This window comes from Palaemon carinicauda, chromosome 30, assembly GCF_036898095.1.
Source record: "Palaemon carinicauda isolate YSFRI2023 chromosome 30, ASM3689809v2, whole genome shotgun sequence".
Classification (NCBI taxonomy): Eukaryota; Metazoa; Arthropoda; class Malacostraca; order Decapoda; family Palaemonidae; genus Palaemon; species Palaemon carinicauda.
The window spans coordinates 17,212,120-17,227,231 of NC_090754.1; the positions used below are offsets into that span (position 1 = coordinate 17,212,120).

Consider the following 15,112-nt stretch of genomic DNA (forward strand, 5'->3'; position numbering starts at 1 on the left):
CCCACCCCTACAAGTGACAATTCATACAGACGCATCTCTGAGTGGATGGGCGGGTTACTACGAACATCAGATTTTTCAGGGCTCTTGGTCACCCGCCATGAAACAGTTCCATATCAATGTTCTTGAAGCCATGGCAGTGTTCTTGACCCTGAAGAGACTCTCTCTCGAGGTCGACCCACATCAGAGTAGTGTCAGACAGCACAGCCGTAGTACACTGCATCAACAGAGGAGGATCCAAGTCGCCCAACCTGAATCAGATCCTGGTCACTATCTTCGCTTCGGCAACAGAAAAGAACTGGTTCCTGTCAGCAACTCACCTAGCAGGAGTCCAGAATGTGATAGCGGACTCACTATCCAGGACGAAACCACTGGAATCAGAATGGTCTCTGGACATAATTTCATTCCGGTGGATACTCAGACTGGTTCCGGGCCTCCAGGTAGATCTATTCGCAACTCAGATGAATCACAAACTTCCGTGTTATGCGACACCAAACATGGACCCTCGGGCTTATGCCATAGACGCATTAACCCTGGATTGGAACCATTGGAGGAAGATTTACCTATTTCCACCAATGAATCTTCTAATGAAAGTATTGCACAAACAACGCTCCTTCCGAGGGGCAGTGGCCTTAGTAGCACCTCACTGGCCAAAGAGCAGTTGGTTTCCTCTCCTCCTCGAGTTGAAACTCCGACCCTTCTGGATGCCATTCCCCTAACTGACCCAAGTAATCCAAACACAGACTGTGTCAGATTCCTCAAGGATAGCCAAAACCCTAACTTTGTGGACTTCATGAAGTTTGCAGCTCGTAAAGATGCAGACATTGACCCGGAAAACGTTCTCTTCATTGAAGCGGACAAAAGGGACTCGACAATGCGTCAATATGATTCGGCTGTTAAGAAATTAGCAGATTTCCTAAAGAATTCAGACCATACTCGTATGACTCCGAATTTAGCCATCTCGTTTTTTAGGTTCCTATTTGACAAGGGCCTGGCAGCTAGCACTATAACCACCATCAAGTCAGCTTTGAAGAAGATCTTCCTTGTTGGGTTTAACATTAACCTGGCGGATTCCTATTTCTCATCTATTCCAAAAGCGTGTGCTAGACTAAGACCTTTGGATCAGCCACAAAAAGTCTCTTGGTCTTTGAACAATGTCCTCAAACTTGCGTCAGACACGGACAATGAGACCTGCTCTTACATCACTTTGCTTATGAAGACTCTATTTCTAACAGCTATGGCCTCAGGTGCTAGAATCTCAGAACTAGCAGCTCTCTCACGTAACCGGGAAAACAGATTTCCTCCCTAAGGCGAAGTACTGCTTTCTCCAGACAGCTTTCCTAGCTAAAAATGATGACCCGCAAAATAGGTGGTCCCCTTGGAAGATTATCTCTCTTCCCCAGGATCCTTCGCTGTCCAGTCACTACTCTCAGGACCTTTTTAGCTAGATCTGCCACCCGCTCGTCTGGCCCCTTATTTATCAGGGAACAAGGGGGTACTATGACCATTCAAGGTATCAGACAACAAATCCTCTACTTCATTAAACATGCTAACCCGGAATTATTTCCCCATGCTCATGATATACGGTCAATAGCTACCTCCATCAATTACTTCCAAAACATGGACTTTGTTGACCTTAAGAAATATACGGGTTGGAAATCTCCTATGGTTTTCAAACGCCACTATCTAAAGAACTTACAGTCCCTTAAATACCCTACGGTTGCAGTGGGGAGTGTTATCTCTCCCCATTAATCTGATTATTTCTTTATTCCATCTCTTCTCTCCTCCCTCCTACCCGCCTCTCACACCACGTTGCCACTCTCCTGGGTGGTTCGTTAGCCCTAAGTTATTTACCATGTTTAATTCCTATGATTTAACTGTTATTGTATTTACCATTCCTTTAATGTTTAGATATGCTTAGACGTAAGATTGATATCTTTTGCGACTGGACACTCAGATGATTCCTTGTCTTCATAATTATTTTAGCCTTACGTCCCCTGTCTTTGGCTAGTTTATAATTTTGTTTACTTACAGTATTATATTATTGGCTTACATGGTGTTTGTTTTCTCCTTATTATGTTATTGTATTGGGCTTGGAAGGCATTCTCTGGTACATTATCACCGGCCGTCACAGGCCGCCCCAGAAAAGGGATTTTGACGAAGGAAAAATCTATATCTGGGAAGAGGCCTGTGACGCCCGGTGAAACCCTTCCCTGTTGTTTGGTACGGACCCATCCCCTTTTTTCCTTGCCAAGCCATATGTGCTTGCAGAAGGATGTCCTGGAGGACGCTTGGTAGGTGTCGGTGGGGTAGTTCAACTGTGTTCTCTAGGGCCTGTCACGGCCCTCCCCTTTGATGAAGGGATTATCTAAATGGAAGACAGCCTGTGAATAGTGGTTTTCACACGCCCTTTTTGTATACACGACACCCACAAGGTGATCGCGCGAGGGTAGTAACCTCTGCATTCCATGCTTTTATCTTTCTCTAGTATATTTGGAAGATTTATATTAGAAAAGTGTAAAGGACCCTTTTCACCGGGCGTCACAGGCCTCTTCCCAGAAATAGATTTTTCCTTCGGCAAAATTGTTTTATCCCCTCAAAGCTATGTTGTGGAAAATTACATATGCAAGTATTAGTCTTCGAAATATTGCAATATTTATATAGTATTTCAAATTGTAAAATTGAAATTCTTGCTACCCAGGACACCTTTCACTAATCATGCTCTCTCAGCAAAATATTTTATTGTATCAACCATTTGATTGCCTCACTTCTCATTGGAGTCGTTAACCAAGTTCATAAAGGATAACAATCTACCACAAGCAGAAGAAAGTTATTACTATTATCAGAGATTCCTCATCATGCCATGGATGTAAGAGCTCTTCAAAATCCTACTGATGTACAGTGCACTCCCTGATCTCTGAACATCAATTCTAGTGGACACTTTAGAATTGAAAGTGGATTGCACATTATTTATAAATACTCTCCTATAGGTATTTATATATTCATCACCATGATTTTGAAATTTCGTAATCCGTATATGAGTTCAATCAATTACTCCAATTGCATATGGAAATATATTTTTCAGACCATTTCTCTTGAGCATACTTTCTCGTTTCATTTTCAGAATGGGGTAATTTTATCCCTATATGGGCCTTTCCAGCAATTTTCTCGAGAAACCCTTCTCTCTGGTCTGGTTCACGGGAGTTTCAAGCACCTAGGGAATTGCCTTCAACTTTTTTAAGCAATTGCTATGAATCACATGCAATTGCTATGTTTTATCCATATGAAATGAGGTAATTGCTGGTAACTTGTGCATTTGCTTGTGCTTAAGCAACTGCTCCAAGCATTTTCCACTAGCAAAGGCATTTAATTATTTTATTCCTTTGAACTGAAGCAATACTTGGAAAATCAAAGCAAAAGCATTTTCTAGAAGTTTTATTCATGAGGATTAATGCCATTTATCATATATAATAAAAAAAAGAAAAGAAAACTTGCCTAGGATTTTACTAAAAAAATTTAAGCTGGATCTTTGGAAATGGAAATACTGTAGCACGTATACTGCACGTTGCTGGGTCCCTAAGCAAAAGCTACAACTCCATTAAGCCAAAGGTAGTAAATGGTGGTAACTATTATTCTTATGATATAATTCAATTGTGTTTTGTCTAAGCATTTTATACCTTTTGCCAATTGTGCTTTTGCTTTTACTGAAAAGCTTTTGCTGTAAGTAAATGCTTAGATTTTATTCATCAGGCTAATTGCCCTAACTAATCTACTTGATTGATCAGCAACTTCATTATGCTTCCCTAGTTTATTAATAATCTTGAAACTATAATCTTGCATTTCAATTATCAGCCTACTCATCGTATGTGACTCCTTTATTTTAAATACCGATACAAGAGGCTGCTGTTCTGAATGTGTTTTGAACATTGTACCTCAAAGGAAATGATGTAAGTGCCTACAGGCTAGCACAAAAGCCAAGGCTTCCATCTCAATAGTTAGTATCTTTGCTCCACTGGTTCCAGTTTCTTTGAAAAGTAGCCTATAGGCTTATCCTGACCATCACTCCTGCATCGATACAGGATGTACCAGGTCCATGTACGTGCAGTACATTTCACACCCTTTTCAGAAAATAATTGTAACCATTCTGCTAACCTCTCAAATTCTTCAAAACTAGGAGCCCAAATTACAGTATCTTCCATACAATTCTTGACAAATTACAAAATCTTCCATATAATTCTTGATACACCTTTATTATTGGAGTTAAGATATTTCCTATTACTCATGAAAGTATAAGTGTCCTACAATTTGCCCCAAAGGAAGTCTCTTGAGTCTGTGCAAGGAGAGCTGAGGTGGTTTGTCATGTCTGCTTTTATTAGCATGAAAGCAGTCATCAAAAGCTTTCTCAACTGTGCTAAGCTAGATTTGACTTTAATTCATAAAAGATTGGTCAAGGGGATAGAAATTTTAGCAAAGTGTAGTGAGCTTCCTATAAAAACCACACATGCCTAGAAATCTTTTAGTCTCCTATACATTAGTGGGAGCTTTCACTTCTCTGATTGCACTGACGTCAGGACATGGGTTGCATCCTTCCTTAAATGATGAGGCATAGTAAATTTTAATATCTTTTAACAAACTGATTTTACTAGATATTTAATTTCACAGCTTTTTCACCTAATTTAACAATTCTTTTAACCTCAATTCTTTGAAACTAAGAGACCAAACTACAAAGTCATATAATTCTTGACCCATCCTTTTTTCAATAGTTGAGCTAAGATATTTCTTATCACTCGCGAAAATAAAGCTGGGCTACAACTTCCCTGAAAGGAAGTCTCATGAATCTGTACAAGGGAGACTATCACTAAAAGTTAACTCTACTTCCTCCTCCTCCTCTTCGTCTGCATCCTCTCCCACCTTTACGTGGGGTCGATGTTTCTGGCCAGCGTTCTCCATCTACAGTTATACCTCTCCACGAGAGACACTGCCTACGAAATTTTCAAGCTATGAAACAAGATGCGAATATTTTTATTAATCACTTTACGAAAAAATTTTCACTTTAGGAAAAGAGGTTTGCCAGTCAAGCCAGGAATAAAATAGTCACCCATCACACACAGTTGAAGAATATGGGTTCAGACAACAGAAAATGTAGTTTTAGTCTATAATAAGGTTACTATAATAGTACAGTACACATGAAACTATATTTAGTATATGTACAGTATTGTACTGTATGTATTGTGTTATTGTCCATTATTAAATTGTAATAACTACTTAATTTACAGGTAGTAACATTTAGTTTATGTTCATTGATTGGTTCAAATGTTTTTGGCTGTACAGTATTTCATTGTAGCTTGATTATGAGATTTGATATGGTGTTTTGTAAGGTTTGGAACAAATCAGGAAATTTGCATGTGAAATGTGACAACACTAAAAATCACTTTACGAAAGCCACCCTAGAATGAATTAATTTAGTGTTGTGAGCCATTACTGTTCCTCTGTCTCACACTTCACCACCGGTCCTCTACTATCATCATCTATCTGATGATAAACATCCTTCTTATCCAATGAAGCATAAAACTAATTTCCAGTGGCTGATTCAACTAGATATTCTAACTATATTTTAATAAATAGAAAAAAATTTAAGATAAAGTTTTGCTGGGTTCCATCCCATGTTGGAATTGTAGGAAATAAGAGAGCTGACGTTGCAGCTAAGGTTGCAACTAGTCTTGATCACATTTCTAGCATCGGTGTCCCAGCATCAGATTTTAAAAGTAGTAATAGGTTTTATTGTAGAGGCAAGTGGCAGTCCCACTGGTCTAATTTAAAGAGTAATTTTGAATTAGTCAATTAGGCCTTCTGTCCGACCATGTTCATATTTACAGATGGACAGAAGATCGAGCATGGTTTTAACACGTTTGCGTATAGGGCACACACGTACTCATAGGTATCTGATGGGAAGGGGTCGGATAGGCTGGCTCCTCGCTGCCCAGGTTGCCAAGTAGATATAACCGTTGTACATATTTTAGTGTCCTGTACTGTTTTTAGATGTCAGTGTAGGAAAAATCATTTAATCAATATGTCCCTTGGGGAAATTTTAGGTGAGACTGTTCCAGTGGAGCAGGTTGTACCGTTTTTAAAAGAAATTGGTATTTTTTTTATAAGGTATAGATCTATGGTTTTATTGTGATTTTGAATTTTAACCAGTTGGTTTTATTGTGATTTCAAATTTTAACCTGGTTGTTTTATTGTGATTTTAAATTTCAACCTGTTGTATAGATCTATTTTGATTGTTTTACTTTTAATTATATACTTATAATCTATTCTAAAAGATATATATGCACTGAATCGCCTCGTGGCTTCGGTTCATAAATTTCATAAATCAGTCAATCAGGAGAATTGAACCTGTTTCCTGATCCTGCCTTTCTCGCCAAGAATGAGCTACCCACTAAGAGGTGGGGTCCTTGGAGAATCTGCCCATTGAAGGAAGATGCCTCTGTGCCCAGTAGTGTCCTAGGGTCCATTTTCAAAGAACTTGAACTTCAAAGGAGGATAGCTCTTCAATGGCGAAACTTTAGGATCAATCGAAAAATCTATTTTTGAGTTAGATGGCCATGTCGTCCTGATGGAAGGCTTCCCTTTAGGCAGCTTTCTAAGGGATATTTGGCTACAGTGATACTCCCAGAGAATTAACCATAGGTCTCCAGAATTCTAACTCCTGGCGCGAGTATCCTTGAAATGTCTCTTAAGGAAATTGCATAATATCGGGACGTATATGTTGATACGACACATCGCAATCGCCCCGAATAGCGTTTTCGCTTCGGGGGGGGGGGGAAGAGTGGTGAAAATGAAGGTGAGCCGTTATCAAGGTTACTCTTCCTCTCGTACTATTACAAGGCTCCAAGATGGCACTTATTCCTTTTAGCATTGAGTATTGTGCTACAGATAAATCGCATAATATCGTGACGTATATCTTGATATGACACATCGCAATCGCCCCGAATAGCGTTTTCTCTTCGGGGGGGGGGGGGGGGGGGGAAGAGTGGTGAAAGTGAAGGAGAGCCGTTATCAAGGTTACTCTTCCTCTCGTACTATTACAAGGCTCCAAGATGGCGCTTATTCCTTTTAGCATTGAGTATTGTGCTACAGTCAAGTAGTTTCGGGAGGGATCTTGCCTAAGCCTTTTCTTAGAAAAGGAGGGTGGATCCATCAGGACGACATGACCATCTTTCTAAAACTAGATTTTTCGCTTCGCTTCAAAATCGTTTTTTTTTTTTTTTTTTTTTTGGCTCAAGCCATGTCGTCCTGATGGAAGTTTACCAGAGAATTACTTGAAAGTACTGTATCTGTGGATTTGTATAAGTGCCTCAACCTTGGGACAATTTTATATGGTCATCCGGACCATTGAGAAATATGACGTTACCGTTATATGACATTACCACTAATCATTGAACAATGTTAGGGCTTTCTGCCCCCTGCAGGGAAGTATCTTGCTAGACAGTAAAAAAGTCTCAAGGTTTGTATATGTTTAGGAACAAATATAAGTATCAACTAGATCTATTTGTTTCTATTAGTACAATAATTATAAGTTTTACTTAGGGAAATAAGTAAAAGAACTCTGGGTACATCTATTGTGCTATTTGCAGGGCGAAATTAGACGCAATTACACTTTTTATCACTTTCTCTGGTATATTTGGAAGATTTATATCAGAAAAGTGTAAAGAAGGACCCTTTTCACCGGCCGTCACAGGTCGACCCAGAAATTAATTTATTTAGGCTAAATGAGGAAATGGTATAACAAGTGTAAAATGTAAAAGAGAATTATACATTCATGTACAGTTGAAGTTTTTCTACCTGAAAGGGAAGAAAAGGATTAATGCAACTTATAAAATTGAAAAATTTATCGATATAAATTTCTGTATATGTTGGATACTATCAAACTGTGTACAATGTACACATGGTACAAGTGTCATTTGTATAATTCTGCACCTGAAAATTTGAACAGTCTTAGTGTCACCATGGTGACAACCACATAAAAAAAGGTATTGCACTGGAAGGTGTCAACACCTTTTCACCCGAATTGATAGTCCCAATCAATTCACTGTTCATCGCAGCAATAGACGACAGGTTTTACTACACTACCTGCCGTCACCAGGTAATGCTAAGTTCGTGCACTTGCTTTGCATAATGTTTATAAAACACTGGATGACCTCCAGCCAGGATATGAGCGAAGATGCTCGTAGTCCATATACTGAAGAAAGTTCAGTGTGGAAACAATTTTTCTTGGATCATGACCTGCGGGTGTACTGTCAGGATCTGCTCTGCGAATGAAGTTGGTGAGCTTTGCCCTCAGTTGTTTTAGGGATAAGTTTGATCCTGAGGTTTCTGCTTTGAAGAGCTGTCCTCCCCTGAAGTCTGAAGTTCTTCAAAGGTAGACTTTTAGACATTCTACTGGACATAGAGAGACATCTTCCTTTAGAGGGTAGATTCTCGTTCTGCGTGCGCAAGATGGTCGAGGTCAATCTTGGTTGATCTCTTTGAGCGTTTGATGCGTATCTTCTCCTGACGCATCTTTTAGACGTGCTTTTAGCACCGGGTCTGTCACTGTTGCAAACTGGAGAGAGCCCAATACTCTTCCCTGTTGGGATCTTGAAATCCTCCTGTGACGGATTAGTCTCTTGACAGATCCCTCTTATCTCATTCCTCTTCTTGGATGGAATGGAGTGGTGGTATAACTTTAGGTCCCATTGGATTCCTAGCCATTGGAAATTCTGAGCTGGAGGAAGGCGAGACTTCCTGCGATTGATCTTGAAGCCCAGGTGTTCAGGAACTGGATCACCTTGTTGTCTGCCTGCAGACAAGTAGTCATCGATTCTGCTCATACCAGCCAATCGTCTGGATATGCTAGTACTTGAACTCCTTCCGAGTGTAGCTGCTGGACTATTGTGTCTGCCGGCTTCGTGAATATTCTTGGGGCTGTGTTCAGTCCGAAGGGCATTGCTCTGAAGACATGCTTCTTCTGTAGCTTGAATCCTAGGTAGGAAGAGAAAGGGCAACTCAGTAGAAGATGCTAGTAAGCATCTGCTTGGTCTATTGTGACTGTGTACGCCCCTTTTGGTAGAAGGGTCCTTATGTGTTGCCAAGTAGGCATCCGAAACTTGTTCTCGATGAACTTGAGTAGAGACAATTCTAGAATGACTTGAGTTTGTCAGAGTCTTTTTTGGGAACACAAAACAGCCTTCCCTGGAACTTGATGGACTTCGCTTTCCTTATCACCTTGTTCAAGAGTTCTGAGGTATATTCTTCCGAGGGTGTGGAGTGTTGGAAGAATTTTGAAAAATGTTTTGGAGTTCTGTTCTATTTCCACCCGAGTCCATTCGTTAATATGCTGTGGGCCCAGGGATCGAAGGTCCAGCGATCCCGAAAGTGATTAAGTCTGCCTCCTTCCTGGAACCCCTCTTTGCATGATGAATATTCCAATTAACTATTAACAAAACAGCGGGTTAACACGGGAGCACAACTTTCTTAGAGAGCTACAAGAAAAGGAATGCCGTCGTATTAGTAAAAGGGAAGGAGGTCCAGCGGGTACCGAGATTGGCACCCCCTTCTTTCGCCACTTTCCCCCTTTCATCAGAGAGTTGAATATATTCGGGGTAAAGATTGCGATGTGTAGTATCTAAAAATACGTCCCCTGATATTATGCGATATCCTCAATTAGATACTCGCACCAGGAGTTAGTCCTAGAGACCTTCGGTTTTTCTCTAGGAGTATCACTGTAGCAAATATCCCTTTGAAGGCTTCGTAAAGGAACCTTTCCATCAGGACGACATGGCCCTTCCCCCAAAAATACGTGTTTTTGTGTGTTGTAATGTTGGATCAGATGTATACTTTGTTGTAACTACATTTGATAATTCAGTTGTATAATAGAATACTTAACAGTATTTGCGTCTTATTACTGCTCCCTCAGTTATAAGCTAATAAAGTATACTTGAGTTTTATTAAAAACCCTGTATGGTACTCAAAATTCTTAAAATCACAATGTTTTCTAAAGGAATAAAACTTGAGTCTTAAGGTAAGTTAAAAGGTTTTCCCTTTGTTCCAATGGAAAATACAAACCTTGAATTCTTATTGTTGACTTGGATATTTCCCTGCTGGTGGGGCAGGAAGCACTAAACCAGCTCCAGGTTTATTGGATGTGACAGATTTCTAGAATTTCACATAAGGAAATTTGTTCAAGCTAGAAGGCACATGCACAAACCCACAGCTAATAGTAATTTCAAGACATTCTCTAGTATACTTCCATCAGCACGACATGGCCTGAGCCCAAGAAACTGATTTTGATCAAAGTGAAAATTCTATTTTTGGCTAAGATGGCCATGTCTTCCCAATGGACACGCCCTCTTGCTGATCCCTCCCAAAATTACTTTAACTGTGGCCATTTCTGCTTAACGGTAAGAATATGAATGGCGTCGCAGTAGTAGTTGTGAAGGAGATCCACTGGGTACCTAGATCGGCACCCCTTTCTTTTGCTATTCTCCCCCCTTATATCGAAGCGTTGAATTTATTCGGGGTGAAGGTTGCCATGTGTTGTATCTAGTATATGCCCCCTGATATGCGATACCCTTTATTGGATACTCGCGCCAGGAGTTGGAATCCTGGAGACTTTTGGTTTAATTCTCTGGGAGTATCACTGTAGCAAATATCCCTTAGAAGGCTACCTATAGGAACCCTTCCATCAGGACGACATGGCCCTGTCACCTAAAAATAGATTTTTCACTTTGATCAAAATCCCTTTTTTGTTTGAATTGAAATTATTCCTCAAAGTGACTCAATCTTTTATAATTCCACGATGGATAGCTGTTGAAAGATGTAAAGCTACCCTTCAGTTATACAGTAGGGTCCCGAATTATGCGAGAATTTGGTCGATGAAAGGCCTCGTGTAATTGGAAATTCGTGTATTTCGAAATACATCATGGCGGCAAACAGCAACCTACCGGTCAATTTTTTTTCACTCCATTTCTAGCTTTCTATCTATATATATACTGTATATACACTGTGTGTGTGTATGTATGTGTGTATGTATGTATGTATATATTATATATATATAAAACACATATATATATATATATATATATATATATATATATATATATATATATATATATATATATATATATATATACTGTAGCTTTTATCTTAACAATACTGTAAGAAATCCTTCTTATAGATTTTTTTTTTATAAAATACTGTACAAAATTTCTTTTATGGATAAATAAAACAATAAAAAGTTGTTAAAGTTTTGATAATTTTCTATGACTGTAGTATTTACTACTGTACTATGCATAGCTTACTGTTTTCAGTATTTTCCGAATGATGTGGAATTATTTCCTATAGATACAAAAAACAAAAAAGGGTTTTCAAGGTTTGATACAGTATCTAGCAATAGTTAAAAATTACAGTATAGTACTGTATATCCATGATGACACTCCCACACGTAAACACGGCCACTAGGCGCAAGTGTGCACTAGACTGCTGTACGATAATCTACTGTAATTTTCTGCCAGAAAACATCTAAGCGTCCCCCCTGGACCAGGTTGCCGCTAACGTACCGTCACAGTTTTTTTGCCCTGAGCGGTCATTTCACTAATGATAATTTTTCAAAGTTAATATCATTTCTTTATGCTTATAATTCGTAATTATAGTTAAAAGTAGGGATATTAATCAAATGATTGAGTAAAAAAAACAATTAATACTATTATTTCATTTCAAATGGCTACATAATACTGAATATTCTAATGGGTTCTTTTTATCTTCAATCGTAAATCTTACGCCTGGATAAGCAACAAAAGGAAAGGGATAAGTCTCCCCTCTCTCTCTCTCTCTCTCCATATCGCTTCCTGTATAGTTTTCAAATATGTTCGTCATACATTTGTACATTATTTATCCCCTCTCTCTCTCTCTCTCTCTCTCTCTCTCTCTCTCTCTCTCTCTCTCTCTCTCTCTCTCTCTCTCTCTCTGCGTTTCCTTTCCCTTTATAGTTTTGTGAAATTTCGTTATCCAGTCATTCGGTAATGAGACGTCATTTTCGCTTTCGGCATCGAAAGAAAACTTTGTTTCTTCAATATACTCATCACTGGAGGATTCAGAACTAGTGCTCTCATTATCAAACAGGTTATCATTATCAAATTCCTCAACAAGAATATCATTTATTTCATCTAAAGAAATAACCTTCCTCTTTAGACCGTTCATTACAAAAGGAACAACAAATAACCACTTATGCATGAACGCCCAAGCGCACTGATAGGAAACCAGTTTTCCAACATCAAGCTACCTTCAGAAAAATAGTTGCCAGACATCATATAAGTTTCTATTCACAGTCCCCCATATGCTGAGAGTGTTGCCAAGTGGTGATCCCATACTTACTATACAAGTAAACGTAATATCACGAGACTGACGGCTTGTAAAAGGCAATTAAAGTCATGAACGGAATATACAGTTGAAGGCGGTACCGAGTAGATCGTGGTGAACGGTTTATCACGTGGAACGTACTAAACAAAGTAATGGGTTTGGTTGTAGTGACATGTTTGGCAGTAGCATGATATAAAATAGTCTTTATTTAATTTAATTTTTGGTTTCAAAAGTACTATATAAAAGAATTTCAAACAATTTAGATGAAACGGAGCACAACGCACTACCATTGGATGATAGCGGTAGTCTTGTACACGAAAGCAACGAAGGTGTTCCCATGACGATGCTGTTCTGTTGATTTTTTTTTTTGGAAACTTTTCAATATTTCAAATGGCACTGTTGATTTTGATGGTTTTTAATTTAAAGTTTAATGAATAAGGATTTTTCACCATAATCACAACGTAAGTATAAAAATTAATTAGTACAAATATGGAATATTATACATATAGGTGTTGGACAGTTAGGCTAGCCTAGCGACAAGTTCACACAACAGATGGGCAAACCTTAACATTTTTCATCCAAAACTAATCTTGAAATGTTTGAACAGAAATCTTTCTCTCACATTCTCCCCCCCCCCTTCTCAGACATCGGGGAACCATCACCCCCCCCCCCAATACAATTAAGAGAACAATAGATTTCCTACGCTTCGCGGTGCTTGACTCGCGGATTTAGAATGCTCCTCGCAGATACATGAAATTTAATTTTTAAAAACTATCGATCGCGTAATTGAGGAATCGCGTAATTAGAACACGTGTAATTCGGGACCCTCCTGTAATGTACTTTGTTATACAGAAATGTATTGAAAATATCCATTTGTAAACTTGACATAAGAAGTATTCTTTAATGCATAATTTTAAGGGTATACACTAAACAAAAAACTAATGACAAAAGAAAAATTTTTTCTGTCACTAACAAACCTAACAATGAGGGATATTCTATTCTCTCTTTGAAGCTGGATGATTAGCCATGAAGACTTTATTGCGAGGTGGCAACTAGGTAATCACTATTTTGTGGGAGGGTGGATGAAGGTTACTGGGTGCTCACACTCACATTGATATTCACCACTTTTTCCCTTGGTTCTGAAGAGAACAGACATGTCCGCTCTCTGCTCCTGCTACGACTTGGCCATATAGACTTTTGCTTTCCAAAAGACTTCCAGTTGTGATTGTTCCTTGATGTTTTTCATGTTCATGTCCAGGACCTTAAGGTCACGCTTGCGGCAATTCCATGGCCTTGGGGGAGACCTACTCCCACTCCTTGTGTCTTACCTGCAGAGGGTGTTTGAGTATGGTTCTACCTGTGATCAGTTAGGGAGAGGTGTGCTTCCCAATGGGGAATGTTTAGTTCTCTGTGAAAGAAAAAGTGTAAGAGACCCTTCGCCTTCAGGCCTCGTTTGAGGGCTAAGAGTTATTGGACTGCTCAAATCACCCCGCTACCTCTTCCCAAAGCAGCTCTTTGATCTAACTTCCGAGGTCCGGTCGAGTAGGAGCACAGACTGATAATTCTATGGCAGGGGTGGCCAACCTTTTGTTTACCATGCACCAATTTTTTTCACTTCTAATTCAGATGCGCCACACAAACTTTAACCCCCTTTCAATCCCTCAACTATGGTGATTTGGACATATTTGGCTTTAATACATATAATAATATGATATATATATCAGGGGTGGCCAACCTTTTGTTTACCATGCACCAATTTTTTTCACTTCTAATTCAGATGCGCCACACAAACTTTAACCCCCTTTCAATCCCTCAACTATGGTGATTTGGACATATTTGGCTTTAATACATATAATAATATGATATATATATATATATATATATATATATATATATATATATATATATATATATATATATATATATGTCTTTATACATATATATATGTCTTTATATATATATATATATATATATATATATATATATATATATATATATATATATATATATATATAAATGTGTGTGTGCACGGACAGATGTAGCAGCTGTAAAGGAAATGATTTAACATGGAATCAAAGTAAAGTGTACCTACTTTATTGACACTGAATTTGCATTGATAATATTCATTAGTTATTCCTGAAAGTACTAATAAAAATATATGAACATAATTAGCAGTTTTAAAGAAAAGTAATTTCACATGCAGGAAAAATAAACATAACTATGTTTAATGAGACTTTTGACTTTGCCTTGCTTTCACTAAATCTTTAATACTAGCAGGTAAATTAGTAACTGAGAGCAATAGACAGTTCTTCAGATTTGAATCGGATAGTCGCGACCTCACTTCTTGAACATTTTCATGGATGAAAATATTTGCTCGCATCTGTATGTTGTTACAAAGCTACAGGCATAACTTTGGGTAAATTTTCTAAATTCTGGAAAATGTTCACTTGTTTAAAATCGCCAAAAATGAGCATTTCAGATGCACTTGGGAGTGAGGAAAATTCATTAAATTTACTCTTTAGCACTGAATTTGCTTTTAGACCAATAAGCTCCATCTGTATATTACTAGGCTTCTTCAGAATGTTATGTTCAGTAAGTGAAAATGGATTTATAAATGCAACCATGCAATCTTCTTCAGCAAAATCACTAAAACGACTATCAAAGGCCTCTCGTAGTAATATGATTTTTTCAATGTATTCTGTAACGTTGGTATATG

The 15,112-nt window shown here is 38.4% G+C and overlaps 1 protein-coding gene across 1 annotated transcript in view; it reads left to right on the forward strand.

Moving 5' to 3' along the window:
* Positions 1-15,112, forward strand: part of LOC137623410 (neurofilament heavy polypeptide-like) — a 49,602-nt gene that overhangs the window by 17,330 nt on the left and 17,160 nt on the right. The gene's annotated exons all lie outside the window — the stretch shown is intronic.